At 40.4% G+C, this 17251-nt stretch overlaps 3 non-coding genes across 3 annotated transcripts; all 3 read right to left on the bottom strand.

The window, feature by feature from the left end:
• Positions 1–361: 361 nt before the first annotated feature.
• Positions 362–433, bottom strand: TRNAP-CGG (transfer RNA proline (anticodon CGG)). Its single transcript has one exon. It is a non-coding gene; the product is annotated as a tRNA-Pro (tRNA).
• Positions 434–11234: 10801 nt separating this feature from the next.
• TRNAS-GCU (transfer RNA serine (anticodon GCU)) lies at positions 11235–11316 on the bottom strand. Its single transcript has one exon. It is a non-coding gene; the product is annotated as a tRNA-Ser (tRNA).
• A 5440-nt stretch (positions 11317–16756) lies between these two features.
• On the bottom strand, positions 16757–16850 carry TRNAI-UAU (transfer RNA isoleucine (anticodon UAU)). The gene is made up of 2 exons: positions 16813–16850; positions 16757–16792 (listed from the first exon to the last, which is right to left on the bottom strand). It is a non-coding gene; the product is annotated as a tRNA-Ile (tRNA).
• Between the last annotated feature and the right edge of the window lie 401 nt (positions 16851–17251).

The following is a 17251-nucleotide window of genomic DNA, read 5'->3' as shown; positions in this document are numbered from 1 at the left end:
GTCTCTACGAGACGAAGGAAGGTACAGGCTGACCATAATTCACGCTTCCCCGCCCTACTCAGTCAAGTACGCACACGCACGTACGTACGTATGCACGTACACACTTACGCACAGACTAGATGCCCAAGGCCTTCCTTCTTGACTTTCGGGAAGGGATCCACTGGAGAACTGGAACTGGGCCGGCGCCAGCAAACTCGCATCAACACTCCTGATACCTCCCAGTCAAGGAGATCTGGAATTAAGCACCCAGCTTCTCCGAAGGCAATCCTGCTGTCAATGTAATGAAAGCCCATGTTTTTGGCAATAGTATTAGAGAAAATACTTTTCCTGATTCCTTATTCCAATTGGTCGAAAAGGAGGTGGGCTCGTCCGGGATTTGAACCCGGGACCTCTCGCACCCGAAGCGAGAATCATACCCCTAGACCAACGAGCCACCTCTGCAAAATAAAAAGCACGCCCATACTTAATACAAAGAGAATTAGAATCAGATTTCTTTTTCCACACTTTGAGTCAGAAGGATGAGCCCCAACTTTCCTGACTATTTAATCAATATAACTGTATTTAAATTGCAACTAATATACATTTTGGGGCCTTATGATGACCTCTTAGCTTAGGCTCAAGTTACTAAATTTTTCATCCTTCCTCCGGTCAGTTGTGTAATAACCACTCCTAAGTGAATTCCATCAGTAGACTAATCTGTGATTTAATTGACAAGATTACATAATAAAGGTTACATTAGGGCAGTACTCTATTTTTCATCCTTATTTTTAAATTGAAATATAGTTGAGTACAATATTATGTTAGTTTCAGGCTTGATCCATATTTTTATCTAAAGAAGTACATATTCCCAATTTCATTATGTATTGATACTTCGTGGTGTGACAAATAATTTGAGTGACATTGATGTTAGTTTTCTATACTTTACTTTCATAGCGGAAATTGTCTGACATTTCCTTTGACAAGTCCCCTAAAACTTGCTTTTTCATAAGTAAGCATTTTTGTCAAGATATTATTTCAACATGTGGTCCCCTAAAACAGGATTGTACCCCAAGTACAGGTCATTATTATTGCATCTGTTTTATGACTTTGAAATCTCTGTATTCTGCTAGGACTGAGAACAGAATCCTTCAAAGATTTAACACTTTAGAAAACAGCTTGCAAAGACCTTCTCTTCAGGGCAAGCAGTTGTCTTCAAATTCTTTATAGATTGGCATCCCATCTTGCTGAGTTTCTCATAAGACTTCTCTGAAAAATGGCAATGCTGGCAAATGAATGCTTAGTTTGGCTCCCTCTTGTATATCTCTTTAGCTTTAGAAGAAGGTTTTGGCTTTTCAGTAAGGATTGAGAGAGGAATCTGAAGTGCCAGCTCCTTTGAAAGATGGTTCTTTTTCCGTGTTTATGTCACATCCTTATGACACCTCATAATCATAGCTAAAACCTCATAGCTAACTCCTGTTCGTTCATCATAAACCAGCCATTATGAATGTTTGTGTCCCTCCAGATTCATATGTTGAAATCCTAACCCCTAATGTGATGGTATTAGGAGGTGGGGCCTTTGGGAGGTAATTAAGTCTAAAGGAAGTCATGAAGGTGGAGCCTTCATGATGGGATTAGTGCCCTTATAAGAAGAGACCATAGCCCCCTCTCTCTCCCACACCCCCAAAGAAGAAATCATGTGATCAACAGCAATATGATGCCTACAAACTAGGAAGTGGACTTCGCCAAACACTGAATCAGCTGGACCTTGATCTTGGACTTCCCAGCCTCCAGAACTGTGGTAAATAAATTTCTATTGTTTAAACTATCCAGCCTCCAGTATTTTGTTATAGCGGCCTGAGCAGACTAAGACACCAGCTTAGACTTCCCTTGCCTAATAAGCCCTCACTAAATTCATTGAACTGCGATGCTGTTGCTTCTCGCTTTTCTTCCTCCACTTTCTAAGCTACACTGTTAACTTACTCTCCACCTAGTATCTAAATTACCAGGCTCTGTATCTGCAAAATAATATTAAATAAACAGTTAAAAAATCAACAATCAAAATGAGGCATGGAGTTATGGTTGTAAAAGTACATGTTAATGACAGATGAAGTTAGGGGCCAATTAGGAGAGGGACTTGAGATTCTTTTTCTTTATGAATCTAAAAAGTCGATGACCTGGAGAACTCAAGTCAATCTATGTTGGGTGACACATTTATTGGGAACCTCAGTGTCTCCTCAGATAAATAGGTGGGTTTGAACTTCAAGGCTCCCATTAATGTTATCGGCTCCAGTAAGACACACGTGCCATCTTTCAAGGGACAGTAAAATCTGACAAATTTACACTTAGCCTTTCACTGCTTCTGATTAAATAGTTGTTACTTGACAGACACACCACTCTAAGAAACCCAGAGCAGTTTTTGGAATGAGAATTTTTTCTTCGCTATTCACAAGAGGATGAAAAATGGACTGAGCAGGTGTTACTTTTATATCTACTCTGGCTGCTGGGAGGGGTGAGAGGTTACATAAATTTCTAAAAAACCTTTGCAAGGCGTTTACAGCCAGCATTTAAGGATCAACTAAAGGCAATCTGCAAACACAGTATACTCCTCCTGGAGTTGTTTGGCAGAGCCTTTCTACGTGAGGACCACCATAACCGTGAAGAGTTATCTGGCCATGAGGCCTAGTGATGTTTAAATCTCTGCCGATGTAGCTTCACTAGTGAGATTATTTTTCAAGCCTATAATTAAGGAACATGGGTCCAGTATCAAGAAGGAGAATTTCCAGAAGTTTTAAACATTTAATCATGGTACATATAAAGCCCAACTTATCTTCTGATTCTGACCTAAAGTCTTCATTTATCATCATCTATATATCTCTATCTATCTATCTATCTATCTCACTAGTAAGCATTTTTCTGATTTGAGACTTTCAAAATGGGTTAGACTCAGATACTATCCCGAAGTACATAATGGATCAGCTCCCTCATGGACTAAAGAAAACCCAGATGTTTCTGGATGGCAGCTGGGAAATGATCAGCTGTTTTTGCCCTGGGTCCTGGCAGCTTCTTCTTCCATAAGTGACAAAAGAGCTCAGAGTCTTCTCTCTTACAGCCTGCCCCTCACCAGCCCTGCCTCCAATGGCCTCTCTTCCAAAGCCAAAGGCTGTCCCAATCCACGGGTGTCAGGTATACTCACCTTGGTGGCTCTGTGCAGCACTGGGTGGTGTTCTGGCAGAGCAGCGCCAGCCAGGCCCTGTTTATATTTCCCAAAGTCCCAGTACTCATGCCTAACTCTCACTGTTGTCAAGATGTCAACATCATAAGTTTTGCCTTCACAAGGGGTAAAGAGCTTCTGCACAGTGTTGATCCCTGGGGCACATCTCTCTCCTCTCCCTAATGCTCCATAATTTGCTGAGCCCAGAAACATTCCAAAGCCAGTTATAGTCAGTGGACAGTAATGAGTAGGAGGCACTGTGAGGATGAGTAGTTACCACTGCACAGCTCCCTGAGAGATTCAGGTTTCCTAGACGTTACTGCAGCCTCCTGCCATGCCCTCCACTCACCACCAAAGCTCAGGAACAATCTGGAAGAAACATCTGAGAGTCAGAAGTGGTCATTTAAAAAATGACCACTATATATATATATAACTATCCTCTTCATTGATAATGAAAAATCATTCAGTGTTAGAAGAAGGATACTGGATACCCATGATAGGTAGTATCTAGAAGACAGCAAAAGAGGAAACTTCTGGCATGCTGGGTTCTTGATCTGGGTGCTGGATATACGCATATGAATCAGTTCACACAACTAACTGAGATGTTCACTTATGATTTATGTACTTCCTTGTATGTTTATTTCTATTAAAAGTTTACTGCCATTATATAGAAACCCTCTCTGATCACAATAATGCTCTTTTATCTTAACTACTTTGCCTTGTATTAATATGGGTTCTCCAACATTCTTATTGTTTGGTATTAGTCAAGATATCTTATTCCATAATTTTATTGTCAACCTAATCTCTCATTATGTGTTGGATAGGTCTCTTGAAAATGGAAAATAGAAGCACTTAATATCTAGTTTTATATAATATGATATGATATAATATAATATAATATTCACAGGCAGAAAAGAATAATGGTTTGATCTATGGCCTCTAGAATTACCTTTCCTGAGTTTGATGGCACTAATTGCTAGCTCTGAGACCTTGGGAAAATTACTTTGTGCTTTCTTACCAGTAAATTGATGATAGTGAAATTAAAATTTTAATATATAGGAAGCATTGTATAAATGTTTGATGTTTGAAAGAGTAAAACTTGTCTGGATTCAAAGAGTAAAAAATCAGCTCATACTGAAAAAGGAAAAAAAAACCCAAACACTGCCATTCACCCAGGTGGGAGAACATATACAGATAAAGCAGGCTGCAAAATTAATAGGAAGCATTTTTTCATGTGCCTGTTGGCCATCTGTATGTCTTCTTTGGAGAAGTGTCTATTTAGGTCTTCTGCCCAGTTTTGGACTGGATTGTTTGTTTTTTAGATGTTGAGCTGTGTGAGCTGTTTGTATATTTTTGGATATTAACCCCTTGTCAGTCACATTGGTTGCAAATATTTTCTCCCATTCCATAGGTTGTCTTTTCATTTTGTTCACGGTTTCCTTTGCTGGGCAAAAGCTTTTAAGTCTGATTAGGTCGCATTTGTTTATTTTTGCCTTTATTTTATTTTGCCTTTGGAGACTGATTTAAGAAAATATCGCTATGATTTATGTCCAAGAATATGTTGCCTATGTTCTCTTCTAGGAGTCCAATGGTGTCATGTCTTATATTTAGGTATTTAAATCATTTTGAGTTTATTTTTGTGTATGGTGTGAGGGAGTGTTCTAATTTCATTGATTTACACGCAGCTCTCCATCTTTCCCAACACCACTTGTTGAAGAGAATGATTGTATCTTGTTTTAATGAATAAATAAATTGAAAATAGTGGGGGGGTTTTAGACATCATTTGATAGTTCCCTGGTATTCCCTACAATACAATCAGCCTTTTTGTTATCAAAGAACTACAAAGTAATCTGGTTCTACCTTAATTTAACTGAAGGATTTCTTAAATTGGAACCATTAAATATAGGTATTTGGTACAATGCATAGTTCTGGCATTAAGATATCTGATGAATCCATTTGGAAAAAATATTTGATGCTTTTAAATTTGTTACACATGTTTATGGTACAAAATCTTAGAATTGATATAAGCAGGCTTTACTCCATTTTTAAGACTCTCTCTACCATATTCCATTATTGTCCTTGTACGCTAAGGTTTGTTATCCCTGTTCTAAACAATGGTAAGTGCCTACTTTTTGGCTTCATTATAACATGTCCACACAGTTTTTGAATAACTCAGATATATTATTATGTTATAGTAAATTTGTTTACGAGCTTGTTTTCCTCACATTACTGTGGCTTGCTTGAAGGCAAGGGCTATGTTATTTACCTTAGTTTCATAGCTTTCCTGTGAAAGTGTCACAACCTTTTCCTAATATCTAGCATGGAGAACAAGAAAAAACACTCTCCAACTTGGTCATTGTAGGAAATGCAAGGGATATAAGAGCCTGGAAGAAATTAAGAGCATCATTTTAAAATTTAATCATGAAGAAAAGATTATTGAGCACTAAGAACAGACAGGAAGTATCTATATAAATAAGGAGATGTTGTGTGATTGCTGGCACAAAATGGTTAATGGTAAATTGAAATTTGAGTTCTCCAAATAAGTGCTATTCTGTGCTTATCTCTTAAAAATTCGAATTGAATTTAGAAATTTAAATTAACTCTAGAATCTTAAAAAGAAAATAATTTAAAATAGAAGAACACATGACTAAATTGTTACATATCTAAAGGAGTGTCAGGTAGGAGGCAGAAACTGAGAATAATTTTAGAACACACAGCTATGGCTGGTGGACATGTCAACTGCCTCTTACCTTTCATGTATTTTTAATTTTTGTTACCAGTAGGAAAGAAGTAAGACGATGAGCTCTGCATCAATTTTTCCTGTGAAATCGCACATGAAATTAAAGGAAATAATGGCTGAAAAATCTCAAATTTGGTGAAAGACATAAAGCTCCAGATATAAAAAATCTCAGAGAACTCAAAACTGTTTATACTCAGGCCAATCATAGTCAAGTTTGTAAAAATTAAAACATAGAAAAAATCTTGTAAATGGCCCAAGAGAAGCAATACTTTTACGTATAAGGGAACAAAAATTCTCAAATGACAGTGAATTTCTTACAAGAAATGATGGACCTGAGACAAAACTCCATTGATCACCTGATCCTATAAAATCCCTTACTCTAACTGGTGGTCCACAATGACACTATGGATCTTCAGGAATTATTGTCAATTCAGAGCCTGTGTCTATTAATCTCTGAAAATACTGATTACATTTCCTTTCCCATTACATAGTGCTCTAGTAAATGACTGCAGGTCCTTCTGGGGAAGGCTGAGAGGTAGATTAACAGTATACAATTTTGGCAGTGTAGCAGGGATGGGTTCCCGTCTTCTTCATCCCAGGCATTCCAGATCTGTGAATTGGCTCAAGTCTGGGAACTGATTGATGATCTGTTTTAGTAATACATGTCAGATTTCTGTTCACCAGATCTGAGGCTTTTCTCCTTATACAGTTCAAGTAAGACTTCAGTAGACCTCTCATATGCTTCAGCTCTACAGACACCATGATCAACCAGTCATTACCAAAGATTTATGTCAGTCAGCCTATTCTGATTAACATCTGTAACTGTACCCACTTTGTCTTTGATGATTAAGTGCTACCACTGGCCCCTGTCACCTTGAGTTCCAGTCATCACCATTATGTTTAGGGATTCCAGTACAATAGGGAAGACCCACGATAAAGCTCTTCTTTTATGCTGGGGCTATCCTCATGAATTTACTAGTCACAGCCATGGTGAAAGGCATTCCTCTGGAACCCCTTGGTTTGGATGAACAGAACCAACACAAACATTGTCTCCAGCATCCCTAAGACTTTGGGTACTTCTCTCTACAGTATAGTAAGAAGGTCCTGTGATTTCAACTTCATTTAGTGTAGGCCATATGTGGGTCTATTTTTTAATCAACAAACATAGACAACTTTTAGAGTCATTCCTAGGCCCTCAAGTTAAAATTTTGAATTCATAATCTCTGCTCAGTAGTCCCATATCAATACATTTTACCTGATCTAACTTTATATCACTTTCAGCTTGATCCTGCACCCTTAAGATCCATTCCCACATGCATATCTCTAGCTGGAATCACAAGCAATCTGGGAACTGTTTCTGAATTAGTTTCTGCATTGCAGATGGCTTTGCTCTAAAACCTGTTCCAGGATTTTCATGTTTCCAAAGAGCATCCTGAACTGCCATAGTCATGTTGATCATAGCTAGATCACCTATTTCATAAGCCGCTAATGGAAAATCTGCCTCCTTCATGTCTGGGCCTGACCCAAACCAAAACATCACACTGAATCCAATCATGTTTATACATCTAGTTTTGAAGTTACAGGAAATATGGGGGATGACAGCATACGTAATGACACCATGGGAATGAATAATATTCAGATGTCAAAAGTCCTGGTTTCAGAAAAAAGTAAATGATATGAAATTTAAAAAGAGGAGTGAAAATTTTACAGACACTTGTTAAAGAGACTTAAGAGACAATTGAAAAGAACACAGTGTTGGATCTTTCTGGAGTCTTGTTTCAAATAAATCATATGACTACTGCTACTAATAACAACAATATAGTCACAAAGATTACTGAAGGTCTGCTTCGTATTAGGTGTTATTAAAGAATTAGTATAATTGTTGGGTGTGATATTGGCATTGTATTATTTTGTAGTATGTATTAGCAATGTATCCTGAAGTATTTACTATGGAATAAAATAATATCCTGAATTTACTTTAAAATATTCCAGCATGGTAGGGAAAAAAGAGACAGGATACTTGAAAAGGACTGCCATTATGTTACTGATGGATGCTGAGGGATGGGCCCATGGTCGTCGTAAGTCATTACATTCTTCTGTATTTGAGTGTATGTTTCACATTTTTTATATTAAATATAAAGCCTCAAGGGCCGCATTCTGGAAGGCTGAGGATTGAGGGGCTCTACAGCTCTCCCAAGCCTGCCGGGACCTGGCAGGGGAGTTTGGGTCTGACCTGGCAGGGGAGCAGAGTCTCCTGGAGACTGAGGATCTGGAAGACAGAAGCGACAGGAAGCCACAGAGCCACCGCCTCCACCCTCTGGACACATTGGCCATAATCACATTACAACTACAATTGTAAATATTATAATATTATAAATATTATTGTAAACTGTAAACAGAGCCTTTGGGGTCTGCAGCACTATTTAGCCCGGAAGTAACCAGCAAGGTCTTCCGTAGCTGGAACCTGTTTGCTCTCTGCTCCTCCTTACAATTCAGGATCTTGAAACTAGCGAATCAGCTTTCCCGCCGCCACCTTCACTTTGCTAAGTGCTGAGCAATGAAGGGTCACCTTGGCCTTGGCCGAGCCCTCCTTTTTAAAGACTTAAAGCCCCCTTAAGTCCAGATGGGTTTGTATGGTACTGAGACTGAACCCACGTCAGGCAAAGGCTTCCAAGGGAGGGAGTTTGCCTGGAAAGTTCTGGTGGGACGTGGCGTCTAACGCTCTGAAATTAAGGGATACAACTGGTACTCGGGAGGAATAGTTCAAATGGTAGACGCCAGCGGGCACGAAACAGGAGGATCAATATCCATGTTCCCCAAAGTTTCTCTTCTTGTGGTAGGTGCGTTGTGGGTTCTTTATAGAACTGTAGCCATAGCATAAGATGCTCTATCTTGAGCAGCACGGATTTTTTTAACTTACATATGTTTTCCTTTCTTGCTGACCCTGACATGTCTTAGATAATGACTAGTTAACTAGGTGAGAATTAATCTTGCTTGTTTAAGAATTCCAGGGACTGGCCTTAAAGAGGTGGAAGATGATCGAACTTGGAATAGAAGATTAATTGCACATAAAACCATCAGAGGATGCTGATCAGACCACGCCACGACCAGTTTCGAGATGATTATCAGAGCTGACTGTGCTCTTTGGCACCTAGTTCCCCCACCTGTGCACCCCTGACACTCCCTTTTAAAATCTTTGTCCTCTAACCTTTGTCCTGAGATGGTCTCAGGACATGAGTCCACAATCTCCCCAGGTTGCTGGCCTCCTGAATAAAGCAACTTTTCCTTTTCCACCAACACTTGTCTCTCCAATATTAGCCTTTCTGGCAGTGAGCAGCAGAACCTGAGTTGGACACTGGCCTCCTCCTGTTACAGAACGTAGTGTGTAGGCAGTGTAAAAAGCAGGAACCACGTGCGGCTTGTAGAGAGGGGAATATTTTATAAGCTTCTGGTTTTTCTCAGGTCAATGTAGAACACAGGAAGATGAGGGTTTTAATCAGTTCTTCAAATTAATGTCTATGAGTCGTAAAGGAAGACACTGAGGTAGCAGTAGGTCCATGTTCAGAAAGCCCGTATGTGTTGGACATTTTCCTCTCAGCGTTCAAATGACCTTCAGCAAATCTTACTTCCACCCCTTCCTTCCTTGCTCTCCATACCTTAAAGAAGCCAACTTGTTCTCTCCTTGGATACTTTCCAATATTACCCATCCCTCTGCTCTTCCAATGCCTCTGTAAACCCTCCTAACACTTTGTCTTTCTTTCTTTTTTTTTTCCCCTAACACTTCCAATGACTTGTTTTAGGTTTAAATTTAGAGCCCTTGAGATTGGTGAGGGCAGGAGCACTTGGTTCATCCCATCATCACCAGGGCCCAATCCTCCACCTTGAAGAAGTAATTATTGAGTGAATGTGAGAATGAGTGAATGAGTTAAAATATATATCATACAGGGTTGCTAAGTAATGTAAGATAAAGTTCTCTTCCAGTTACTCTTTGGGACAAGCATTAAAAATGTTTGTAGAGAGAAATGACAAGGATAAAAAATCATTTGAGGTATGAAGATGAGGGAGGAAAGATTAAAAAAAAAATGAGAAGTTTGGAAAGGTGCATTGCAGTCAGCCAGAAACCACCATCTTTAAGTATAAAAACACACTGCCTTATTTCACCCAAAATGATACTATACACTGGAGTACTTTTATTTAAAAGAAAAAGGTTTGCTTCAAATTGGCTTTCCACAGAGCACTTGCTTCTGTGAAGCCAAGTGTTTCATCAAAGAGTCATATATTCAGATTTCCTTTCCCATTAATGCAGTTTCTTTTTCTCTTCTTCATAAATTACCAAAGACTCTACGTAGGTTTGCAAGCAAGCCTAATGAAGTTTGTAGGTGGTAACTGCTCTAGGGGATGTGGAAGAGGGGCTGCCAAGTTTCAGTTTCCTGATGAGAGGTTAATTTCCCAAAGAGAGGAGTTGGGAAAAGCAGACCAGGAGGAGACTCATAGGCGAGTCCAGGCAATAGAGGGGATAACTGAAACTCTGAGATGAGTTTGCAGAGACTTTTTACATTATGTCTAATTTTCAATATGTTTTAAAATTGCCAAAATAAAATGTTTTTACTTTTTTTTTTCAAAAAGGAAGAGTTTGGGAAAACATTTTTACTAAATAATCTTTAAGATAATAATTTTAAAAGAGAAGATAATGTAATTGGAAAAACTATGTAAGATAATGTAATTGAAATTTGAGGAGGGAAAAAATCCTCCAGTCATTCTCCTAATTGGATAGACCTCAGACATTTATACATACATAACCTATACTCTATTGTTATATGAATATAAAATACTAAAATCATTGTGAAACTAGATTGTCCTTTGTACTGAAGAATCTGGCTTACTCAAGTGTAAGTGGAGGTGTTGAAAAAAGAAACAAAAAATTTGGAAACAAAATTGGTCGATTCTTAAAAAGATCCATAGAGTTCAAAGCCCTTAACAATTAATTCTCCTAGATACGAGTTGCTTGAAAACAAAAGCTCCTCCAAGAAGTCTGTTAAATATCAAGAGAACAATATGTCATGGTAGAGTTGAAGAATAATCTGCAAAACCTGTTATAAGAAGTCAGCACCTTAAATGCAAGCGCATGCACACTTACAGAGGGGAGGGAAACATGACAGAGCTCATAGAAAGTGGAGAGGAAGGCAGACCTCATTAGGCCAAACTCAGAATACTGACCAAATACTTAAAGAGAGCATAACTGGAAATGCTAGTAAAGTTTCGAAAACACTCGCACCCCAATTCTTCACACCAAAAGCACACACCCGACGAAGGTGGGATTCGAACCCACGCGTGCAGAGCACAATGGATTAGCAATCCATCGCCTTAACCACTCGGCCACCTCGTCCACTTACAGTGACCTCTTGGCGTGCCTTATTTCAGAGTTTATACTACGGAACTCGCTGGCTATCCCGGAGAGAAAGACGCTTAGGAGACGGCTTAGAGACGTCTGGGAGACGTGGAGGTGGCTAGCTTCCACACGAATGGACAAAGAACTGGGATGGAAAAGCTGCGACAGGGGCAAAAAACGGGCTTAGCTTTCCCAGGAGTCATAAAATTGGTTGAGACGTGGTAGAAACACATCTGCCTGGGCTTTCACTCCCCTTTCTCGGGCTGCCTGGTCCCCGGCAGGAGGCGCCTCAGCGTCAAGTCCTGGCAGGCGGTGGGCGTGACGCGGCCAACCTGGGCTGAGCCAGTTTGCTGTCACCGTCCCTCGTCAGGGGAGCCTGGGCCCGCGGCCCGAGAGCGCGGCCGGCTGTCCGCAGGGGCAGAGGTTCCCAGAGCCGGTTCCACTGGAGTCGCTGTCAGGGGAGCTGGCGAATGTGGACTCCTAATTCGTGGTTAATAAGACAGTCTGGAAAATTAGACGACGGATCTGAATAGGGCTCAATTTCTATTCCGTGTTATTGCCGCTTCTACAATACTTTCGGGTGACATTGCATAGAGAAGAATCTTTAACTTCGTGGGGCTCTCCTCCCGGGTGATCCGCATCGGAGGAACCACGAATTCTGATTCCTCCACGGCCCCCGCGCTCCACCAGATACCTGGGTGTTTTCTAGGGAGAGTTTGTCCAACTTTCACTAGGTTTTCCAAGCGTTCTGGTACTGAAAACGTCAAGAAACTCAACACTAGCGAGAAAATAATTCGAAGGAAGAAAGAGGGGAAAAAAGAGTGTTCAGCTCCATCTCCCTGTTTCATAAGAATGAACACAACAAACAGATGAACGAACAAGAATAGGAACTAATTCTGACTAATCAGATTGATAATAAATGCCCAGGAAAAGAAGGTAAGATTGAAGGTGAGTCTTGACGAGCAAGTTTTCTAGGGGTGGTGAAGAATGAGGTTGTCCCAGACTGAGGAAAGGGCCTGAGCAAAGGCAAGGAGGCATACAAAGCAATCATATCAATCATCCTGTTGTCAGTTCTGATAGCAAAGGGTAAAGGAATTATATTACTTTCACAAGGAAGGACAGTATAATTAACAGGAAAATTGTCAAAAATAGGCCTTTCACAGGAAGGGATGGTGAATCATTGGGAAAGTAATACACTAACTCTCATGTATTTGAAATTATTAAAGAGGAATTTGAAAATTAAAACACTGAAAACATAAACAGATTTATTAGATGGCAGATTAGATAGAGCAGAAGGGAGAATTAGGAAACTGGAAGTTAGATTTGAGGGAACTATGTAAATACTATCCACTGATACAGGTAGTTGGAAATTAGGAAAGAGGAATAGGAAAAATGAAGGCTAGGAGAGAAGTTCTACCATATATCTAATCATAGTCCCAAAAGAAATTACTGCGAGAATAAGAAAGAGTCAAGTATCTCCAAGTACGCATCACATATGCTTCAACAATTATCAACATTTTGCCAAACTGGTTTTCCATATTATTGTGAGGTTAATCTCAGGCATTATATTATTTTGTGTTTCCTTTCATCTGTTCAATAAGAATCTTTAATAGATAAAGAGGGTGTTCATTCATCTTCAAAATTCTAGAAGTTATCAGTATAATTTGTTCAATAAATAGTTTTCAATCAGCCAATTCTGCCATTATTTTCAGGAACAGCTGTGGAGAGAACCAGTTTTTGTTTGTTTGTTTATGATGCTATTGTCTATTACTTGTGTTTCCATTTATTTTCTATTGCCATTAAGAGTCTACAAAGTAGGAATGCTTCTAGATTTCACTGTTTAAAATGAGATGGTCTATGTGTAAAACAAGAAGAAAAATTATTCTCAGTAGATTTCTACAAAAGTGCCAGGCTTGAGTAACATAAGCTTGCAAGTTCAAGACTACTACCTTCCTAATAGTCTGCCCTGCCGCTCTCTTCCACTCCTGCATTTTAAAATCAAGACTAAAGTTGCTCCTCATTGCCTTCATCCATCTCTTCCCTCTTTAGGCATCCAATCCAACTATTCTCGCGGTGACTTAACTCTCAAAACCTGACTGAGTTATCTCACTCTCTGGCCATGCTCTGTGGATGTCAGAGGTCTCCTGGTTAAGTAATCAGCATGCCAGCTCCAGCCCACTGTCTACCCAGACATCAAGACAGTAAACTGGCAACCTGAGCATACTATAAGCCTGATTAAAACCCTTTAATAACTATCGATGACTTACACCCTGGCGATAGACCTCTGCCCTCTCTCACCAGCCTCCCCTGCACTCTTCCACTCACACTCTGGCTGCATCCTGTATTTGGTAGCGATGTATTTGGGAAAAATCAAAATACCTTCTGTGGGGAAAATGTGTGAGAGTAGCTCATATTTTTTCAGAAGCCACATATGGAAAAGCCTGGACTGTGAGGCTGTGCTGGAGCTTTGCTCTTCTTTACACCTGCAGAAGTCTCTAAACTTCTCTATTCAGTGATAGCCCTCCCTTTATTACAAAAGAGGAAGGCAGAGCATTTGGAGAGAGCTAAGTGATGAGTTGGTGGTCCTGCTCAGGGCTTCCTCTCCCTCTGCGGAGAGGTCCAGGAAGTTAAAATAGGGCGAAGCTAGAGCTTTCCTAGAGCGACCTTCCAGGTCTAGCTGTTTTTCACTCTCTTTTGCTCCGTGGTCGGGGATTCCTGCACGAGGCTGCTTACGAGTTGTCTCAACTCCATTCCGTACAGTTTGGCCTTGGTGGGCATAAAATTACCAACGGATCCTAGAGGGCCTGAAAGACATATGGATATAGTGATGACATCGATGATGTCAGATCCCAGGGGAAGGGGAATTAGCTCAAGTGGAAGAGCACTCGCTTTGCGTGCGAGGGGTAGTGGGATCGATACCCACATTCTCCAGCTTTTGGGTCAGCGGCTTGAGGCAGATTCAAAGCCAGGAATAATTGGATGTGTTAAAGGGAAGTAGTTAAAAGATTCGTGTTTTTTCTCTATGAGGTTGTTTACCCTTCTACAACACCCAAGACAAGGGCACAGTGGTGGGGAACAAATCCAGAGCAAGTGATGACACTTAATGAGGAAAAAAAGAAGGCTGTGGTGCGTATATTTATTTTATTCTCTGTAATTATAGAAGCTTTTAAGGATTAGAATTGAAACCTAAGTGGAGCCTTGACAGAATCATATAAACTTTAAGATATCTCATTTTCATTATTTTCTGACTATATTATGCTCTGACTACATTTTTCTTTTTTCTCAAAAAAAAAAGCATTTGAAAATATATATTAGTAGAACTACTTTGTTTTCTAGGTGCTACGGTCTGAATATTTGTGCCCCCTAAAATTTATATTTTGAAAATCTAATGGTCAGGGTGATGGTATTAGGAGGTGAGGCCTTTGGGAGATGATTAGCTAATGAGGGCAGAGCCTTCATGCATGGGATTTGTGCCTTCATTTACAAGGCCCCAGAGCATAACTGATTCATTTCACTGTACAGCAGAAACTAACACAACACTGTAAATCAACTACACCCCAATAAAAAAATTTTTTAACGGCCCCAGAGAGCTTGCTTGCCCCTTCCACTATGTAGGAAGTCAGCAAAACCAGAAGGCTCTCACCAGACACCTGATCAGCTGGTGTATTAATCTTGGTCTTTCCAGTCTCCAGCACTGTGAGAAATAAATGTTGGGTTTTTTTACAAGCCACCCAGTCTATGTATTTCTGTTGTAGCAGCCCAACCCAACTAAGACACCATATTTACTCTTTTCATGAAAGTTTCTAATTTTATAAAGCCCAATTTTATCTTACTAAGTTTACAATGTATGTTTACTGTATGTTTTTATACTATTCTGTAAAAGGAAAGCACAATTTGGTAGGGCTTTGTTAAAGTAATTAAACAAGGAGACCATTAGACTGAGGTGGCTCTAAATGCCTTGGTAGCTTAGGTAAGCAAAGCAAAGCTGGAATCTGAGAAAACGAAATTTAAGAACAGCTTATCACAATGAGCCAGCTAGGCTTTCCCACATAAAGCAGTCTTAAGCTATAGCCAATCAAATAATTGCTTTGCTTTGCTTCTGACATCTCTACTAAAGTCTTGCCTCTAGCTTCTGCCTGCAGAGCCTCCTAACCACTTTTTGTTTGGCACTCCCTAATTTGAATGGCTGCTCGCTCAAATAAACCCTTATAAATTTTAATGTGCTTCAGTTTATGTTTCAATGGGTGCAATGGTTAAGTTTTTAAATCTAAAGAATTAAAATCATATTAAATAAAACAAAATGTCTAGTATGATACAAAATACTGCATATAACCTAAATATATACTTTGACAGCTTCCAAGATATTCTCGTGGCTTAGCAGGAGCTATGAAGTGATAAGGTATCCACTTTATTATCTGGTGCTTTTCTGGATGGGACCTCCCTACCTTTCCCAGGGAGATGACTCTGTGACTGGACAATGTCCTGGTACATGCAGGACATATTTAGGAATCCAGACCTCAAGAGAGAGTTCTCTGGACCCAGCTTTATTACGTGCACCTTCTGCGACCTGTCCTGGGTGGGACATACATGCTTTCAAGTATGGGATAATATTTGCAGCTAGGAAAAGTACTCTAAATTACTTAGTTCAATTCACCCTCTTGGGGTGAAGTAGGGAGGCATGTGATAAGATGTATGACCAGGCATACTCCTTGTGTCGTTGTGGAAGGGGGAGCATATTTTTAAGTCAAAATCACTACCTACTTCCTACCTACACCACTCACAACAATATGCTTTTCCCTGTAATGTTGTTCTACAGATTTCTGGTTTCTGGGCCTCATTATCACTAATCCTTTTCCAGGCCCAGACAGTTGGATCATTTGAGGATGCCAGGTTTTGTTTCTCAGTTGATAAAAGCTGCATGGTTGTTAGTTCATCAGGGTGAAATTAAATGTGGGAAAAATACTACAGGTGACTCTCTTTTCAGAAAACAGTATTTTATTTTCCCCCCAAACCAGAGCTTTAATCAAGCAGGAACTCTATGCAAGTTCCCACTTTTGATTCCCTCTAATGGAGTTCAATGCTTATCACCTCGGGGAAGTTACTTAGCGATTTCTAAGTACGCACCAGGGGATCCCTGAGGAATGATGGTCATAAGAGCAAAGTGAGACGGGGTGGTGGAGGGGGTGTCAGGAAATGTTCTTTATTTGAGATCAGCTTGCAAGACAAGGTGGGGATAAAGAATTAGAGAAGATAACCCACTGCAGCACAAAAGATTCATTCAGTTGGTAATTGCTTGACGCTAATTGGCGCTAAGGAAGCGGTAAGAATAAATGCTATAGGACAAATTCAAAGAAACACATCGAAGATGGTGTAGTAGACAGGAAAGCAAAGGGGAAAGGGTCTCTTCAAGGGATGCTAATCTCCGATTGGAAAATACTGCTCCAGGTGAGGATTGAACTCACAACCTCGGCATCACTCGCACACATACTGCCATATAAGTACCGCGCGCTGTCCAATTGCGCCACTGGAGCTCCTATATTTCTTTTCGATCACCCATTACATCGCCTATGCAGGAATATTCAGTCTTTCTCCGGTCGCAAAGGTACAAGTGCCTCCATCCTTCCCGGAGTCCCGCAACTGCATCTTGCGCACAAAGGCGGACTGTGGTCAGCTGCAGACCCCACCCGGCCACCAATCCTGAAGACGCGGAGGGTGCTCTGCGGAAACGGGGGCGGGTACTTTCAAGACGACCGCGAAAAGTGCAGACACTCGGGAGACTCCGACCTCCTCGAGCATTCCAAGGAGGACTTTCAGTGGGCAGAGTGGGCGGGAGAGACTTCTGCTGCTGTGTGTGTCCCGGAGCCCTTCCATTTGTCTCTCTCCGGGATGCTTCTCCTCGGGGCGTCGGAGGGAGGCTTGCTCTCTGAGCCTG

This window comes from Delphinapterus leucas, chromosome 10 (assembly GCF_059928025.1).
Source record: "Delphinapterus leucas isolate spDelLeu-1000000601 "Yukka" chromosome 10, BTC_Dleu_Yukka2, whole genome shotgun sequence".
Taxonomy (NCBI): Eukaryota; Metazoa; Chordata; class Mammalia; order Artiodactyla; family Monodontidae; genus Delphinapterus; species Delphinapterus leucas.
This window is presented reverse-complemented; position numbering and strand designations above follow the sequence as displayed.